The 6,082-nt window shown below is 34.1% G+C and overlaps 1 pseudogene across 1 annotated transcript; it reads left to right on the top strand.

Annotated features, from left to right (window-relative positions):
* Positions 1–336: 336 nt before the first annotated feature.
* LOC149563415 (coatomer subunit beta'-2-like) lies at positions 337–4,653 on the top strand (annotated as a pseudogene). The gene is made up of 12 exons (XR_016363553.1): positions 337–502; positions 647–721; positions 924–1,100; positions 1,304–1,395; positions 1,493–1,609; positions 1,813–1,927; positions 2,115–2,186; positions 3,025–3,221; positions 3,327–3,420; positions 3,802–3,908; positions 4,056–4,185; positions 4,314–4,653. The product of XR_016363553.1 is annotated as a coatomer subunit beta'-2-like (transcript).
* The last annotated feature ends 1,429 nt before the right edge of the window (positions 4,654–6,082 follow it).

Below are 6,082 nucleotides of genomic sequence, written 5' to 3'. Positions count from 1 at the left end.
AGCTACAAATGTTTATGCTTCAGAGTTCAGCTAACCACTTTTGAATTTTTATGAGCCCTCCTCACCTCTCATCTTAGGGAAACAAATATTTGTTAATCAAGAGTCTGGTTTGCTTGTTGAAGTTAACTAAAAGACACATATATCCTGGGTACACAACCTATTTTTTTGTCGAGTGTATTTAGAGAGAAACTTTCCTTGCAACTTAGATTGATTTACTACTCTTTTTATTGACGTCTCATGTTTGTGTGTGATATATCATCAGGCTATGATTAAGGGCATTAAGTACTAGTTTTTGTTCCATTAGCCTTTTTGACATCATTGACAAAAAGGATGGATAACTGATTAGAACTTTATGTTGCAGGAGAGGAAAAGTATTCATCCAACCTTTTTTGCAGAGTCTATCTATGGTGGAGCTTTGTTGGCTATATGTTCAAATGATTTTGTGTGCTTCTATGATTGGGCTGAATGCCGAGTAATTCAGCGTATTGATGTTACTGTGAAAGTGAGTCTACACATATGATCCTACATTGAGTATTGTACCTGGGCCTTATTAGCTAAAAGATACTTTAATATAGAAAATGATAGATTCATGGTTAACCTTTAGTTTCTTTTCCTTAACTAATGCTTCTTATGTTATTTGGTACAGAACATTTACTGGGCTGATAGTGGTGATCTTGTTGCAATTGACAGTGACAATTCATTCTATATTCTGAAATACAATGTAAGACGCTCAGACATGTTTTGTTCTGTTCAATTAACTTGTAGTATTAATTCAGTTGCTGAAATCTTGCAAAGTGTGCTCTCTTTCCTATATTTTATAAGGGGACAGCTCTGTACTAGTTGCAATTGAGGCTTTTACTAAATGTTTTCCACTATGCTTGGATTGAATGAATAATAATGTTACTTTTCTATGGTTTTTACAGTGTGATGTTGTTTCTGCATGCTTGGATGCTGGTAAGCCTATTGATGAACAGGGGGTAGAGGATGCTTTTGAACTTGTACAAGAGATAAGTGAGCGGGTGAGGACTAGAATATGGGTTGGTGATTGTTTTATATACAATAACTCATCTTGATGCCTCAATTATTGTGTTGGTGGTGAGGTAATTATTATGCATCACTACCAGCAACGTATTTCTATTGGACCTCTCTTGATTTTTCATGTAATTTCCTACATTAGGTGTGCCTTGGCTGAATTTACTTTCACAACTAGAGCCAGATGCTTGATGTTCTTCATCTGTGAGTCTTAGTTAATTATTATTATTAATAACCAGTGAAACTGATTGAGTGCTGTCGCAAATTGTAGGTAACAACAATGTTTCACTTAGATCGGCCTATGTATTTGTTAGGCTATCTTGCAAGTCAGAGTCGGGTGTATCTTATTGACAAAGAGTTTAAGTGAGTGCACTTCAAAGGCTTTTTACATTAAGTGCATTCAAAATATTTTTATTTTCAAAACCAATCATTGACATTGCTTTGTGCCGTGTTATTTCAGTGTGATGGGCTATACACTACTCATTAGTTTGATAGAGTATAAGACACTTGTTATGCGGGGTGACCTTGATAGGGCAAATGAAGTTTTACCTACAATTCCTCGGGAGCATCTCAATAGGTAGTTTTTAAATTCAATGTTCTTAAATTAAAAGCTGAAACATCAATGGATATTTACTCATGTATTCTGATGTTTTGCTAACTGACATATATCTACACATGTCTATTCTGTTTGATAATTAGAACAATACTTGAATGAGAGTGTCAAATTTTTAGTTTTTTGGTCGAATCTGGCTGATAAAATGTAATTCTCTCTTTTTAAAGTGTGGGTCAATTTTTGGAGTCATGAGGCATGTTAGAGGAAGCACTTGAAGTGTCTACAGATCCGGACTACAAATTTGATCTGGCAGTACAACTTGGGAGGATTGAAGTGGCAAAGGTTAGCTTGAACTTTCATTTGCGCTGATGATAATATTTAATTTCACATTAAATACACAAATATCATATATTATTGATAGGATTGACTGGACATATGGCTGTTCAACACCTTCTAGATCTTATGTTAGATAATGATTTACTTTGCGATGTTTGGTATTGATTATTTGAATTTTCATGCTATTATGTAGGCAATTGTTGTTGAAGCAGAGAGTGAATCAAAATGGAAATAATTAGGAGAACTAGCCGTGTCTTCTAGAAAGGTATCAATTATCTCAACTTTGGTGGCCTGTTGAACTTATCACGTTTATCTTGTATTTATCAAAAGCCCATGGAAATTTAGCAGATCCATGTGTTAGTTGTCACTTCAGTTCATCTGTATGGTAATGAATAATGATAATAAATAAATCTAGGTTTTGGCTTTTGTTATTTTTCGAGAGTTGCCTTACCAGGATTCCAGTAGATCAGGTTTTGGTTTTTATTTGAGCTTTTGCCCTATTGACCATTTCTGATTATTTACTGGTAAATATCATGAAATGCTTTGTTTATGAAGGCATATTGAAATCTAAAATCAGGTGATTTCATTGCAATCTTGTTTACTAGATTATAGATTGATAAGTTGCCTCAAATTCCATATATTTTGTTTGATGTTCTGCAAAATCAGCTTGGGATTTATAATTTACTATTCATTGCTTTTACCAATGCAAATTTGTTTGTGCTTATAATAAGGTGAACCTCATTGACTTGCTGATTTTCCTATCTTTTCACTTTCTAAAAAGAACTTTTAAGCGAGGTAATGAATTGCAGTATGGTTGGCTAAATATTAACTTCCTCAAATGTTTTTATTTACAAAAGCTGACAGAAATGATATAATTGTCAATGTGAAACCGAAGGACAGTGAAAAGACTAAATGAAAAGCATATTTTGAGTGATTAGACTCAATCATAGTGTTATTTCAGCATTATTTCGAGTTTTAATCATTGAGCTATTGAGTTACTTAAAACTACTTTCCTCTGATCTCTTAAAGCAGACTTGAAACACACCAAAATGGAGTTATATGTTCTCATCTATTGCTTTTGCATTTGCTTATCAATGGTGCAGTTAGACATGGCTGAGGAGTGCTTGAGCCATGCTTCAGACCTAAGTGGATTTTTGCTTCTCTACTCATCAATGGGAGATGCAGATGGGATGGCAAAACTTGCTAATCTTGCTAGAGACCAGGGGAAAAATAATGTTACATTTCTTTGTTTGTTCCTGCTGGGTAAAGTAGAAGAATGCATCCAACTATTGGTGGAAAGGTGACTTGCAAAATGATGTTATACATATCTTTGGGGTTATTCCGCAATCTAGGCTAAAGGATTGTTAGTTTTGTTTTTTTAACATTTTTTGTCGGTAATTGGCAGTAATCGAATACCAAAAGCTGCTTTTATGGCGCGATCTTATCTGCCAAGCAAGGTTTTAGAAATTGCTTCCATTTGGCGTGATGACCTTAGTAAGGTATCCTACTATTTTGCAAGATCATGTGTGAAATTTATTTTCTATGTAGATGTGAATATAGATTTCAAAATTCTATCCTACCTATGTTTTTATGTCAAATTTTTTTTAAATATCTATTAATGTGAGATTAAAAAAATCAAATTATAAGTCCTCCAACTTACATACAAGCAAACATGTTTTTTTTCTTTATGTAAAAAGTGGGATTTCATTTGTTTATTGCTCTACACATTTATTGTACATTTTATATGCTAATACTTAAGGATGCTTGATATGCTGTATAAACAAGAAGTGTGGGCCTCAGATGCTGTGACTGTACAGGTAGTGTTTTTTGATGAATTTACTTGTTCCTCTTTTAATTTGGCATTACTTTGTGCTTCAAAGGTAAATCAAAAAGGTGCAGAGTCATTAGCAGATCCAAAAGACTATCCTAACCTCTTCGATGACTGGCATTTGGCGCTATCTGTTGAAACTCAACTAAGGGAGTCAAGGTTTTTATCAATGTTATACTACAAGTTTATAGATGACAAGAATGAAATATTATTTTGGTTTGACCACATGTTCATATTCATTTTTCAGTTGTAACTCTCATAAAGTCTCTGTTCTGTTGCTTGACATTCATATTTGATTGAATGCAGGAATGGCTTTCCCCCGGCTGAGGACTATCCAAAATATATGCATACAAGGAATACATACCTCATAGAGGAGTTCAAGAATTTGCACATTGATGGAGAAGCACCTCTAGAAAATGGAGATTCTGTTCATGAGGTATATAATCTTTGCTTGTATTTAAATTCTAAATTATCCTGATTACGATTTTGTTCATTTGAATTGATGTTTTGGTGTTTTTGTATTTGATTGTAGTTTGAGATATATTTGCTTATTCAAATTTGTAGATAATAGACACCCATGAAGATTATGTTCATGGTGTCTCTCTCAATGAACCAATTGAAGATTATGTTCGTGATGAAACCCAAGAAGAAACAATTGATGGAGAGAGGTATGTAGAAGTAGAAGGATCTACAGAAGGAGAGGTGCTTGTTAATGGAAATGAAGCTGAAGAAGAAGAGCCCATGGGGTATGGACAATGAAAGAAACCAGCCAGCATGAAATTGCGGGTAGCAATTTATTTAGAGTGTATAATGCAAACAAACCAATTTTTGTGTGTGGTAATTAGGATGGTAATTTGCTTTTTCTAGGTAGATTAGGATCGGGGTATATGAATTATTTGTTCCTGTTGGGGATTAGGTCCACTAGGTTATAAAATTGAGTTCATCAAGAGCTTTAGGAAAACTAGGGTAGTAAGTTTTTCAGATATTATATAAAACGGTTTGAGGTTTAGATTTAAAATATTCTTTCAAGAGTCTTTGTAATAATCATGGCCAGAGAATATAAACATTTCTTTAAAAACCTGTTGGCAGCATGGATGTGATTTTCAATCATTAAATAGATTCATAGGAGTCATTAGGGTTGTTTTCTCCTGACTGCTAATGAATTGTTTTTGAGTTGTGCAGTTGTAGTAGCATGATGATAGGATGTGTATTTCTGGGATTCCCATTTCAGTTATTTTGACAGCTGATCACTGTGGCAGACATTTGCATTTTACTGACATATCTTACTGCACATGCTTAAGCAAGAGATAGAAACAAGAAAGTAACATAGGAGACTTCATAATGTACTAGTACCCGGCACTTCCTATTTTTCCAATTTAAGTTGTGATTCCTGTTCCTTAATTTTTTGATTATCCGTAGGATTAATTTCAGAAATGTGTCATTTGCATTTCCTCATGTCTGGACAGTAATATTTAGAAGCTATTCAGGGGATTCTTTCCTTGCAATTTTAGTAAATAATTTTAGCTCTCGGAGCATAGCTTCAGAATGTAAGAGATTATGCTGAATAAATCTCTATAGATTATTGGGTTGATTTATGTTATGATTGACAACTGGGAGAACCTTCTGACTGATTGTTTTTGAGTGGGATGTGGGTGCATCTGAGTTGTAATCATATAGGTATTTGTGATGAGTTGAACTTGAATGCTATACACGAGTTGTTAGTGACCTCTGATACCAATAAAAATGGAGAATTTTATGTCAGCTTTCTAAAAAAAGTGAATTAGCTATTCTTAGAATTAGCAAGGTCTCAGTTTCCTCCATTGAAATCTTTAGATAATAACTCAAATGAGGCATGAATATTAATTGATAGGTCTTTTGAAACACCACACAATTTAATGCATTGTTTGTAGTCATTGCATGCTTGAAGAGCTCCTATTTTGTGCTCTTCCTGTCTCCATTTTATTTTATTTGTTGTGTTGAAATTTGTTTTCGATGCTACCTAAAGCTGCTTAAATTGGAACAAGATGTCCCAGATGACTGTATCAAGACGGAGTAGCGTGATCTCTATTCAATTGAATGATGTCCAAGACAACTTTCACAATACAAGACAGAGGCATTATCTCAAGGAATGCACTTCCAGCCATATTTTCAAACCATAGACTTCCATTATCAAAGAGATAATACATTGATGTACGGCTTTGTTCTTTACCGCGGCATAACAAAAATATTGTTTTCAGTGCAAATTGACACTAAGAAATGGTGTGATGCATGCTCAATAGTTAGATAAACCCATTGTAAGTAACAGCAATAGGTACTTGAACAGTAGACTTGGT

Source organism: Cupressus sempervirens, chromosome 4 (genome assembly GCF_028749045.1).
Source record: "Cupressus sempervirens isolate cs-2001-9-10 chromosome 4, ASM2874904v1, whole genome shotgun sequence".
NCBI lineage: Eukaryota > Viridiplantae > Streptophyta > Pinopsida > Cupressales > Cupressaceae > Cupressus > Cupressus sempervirens.
This window is presented reverse-complemented; position numbering and strand designations above follow the sequence as displayed.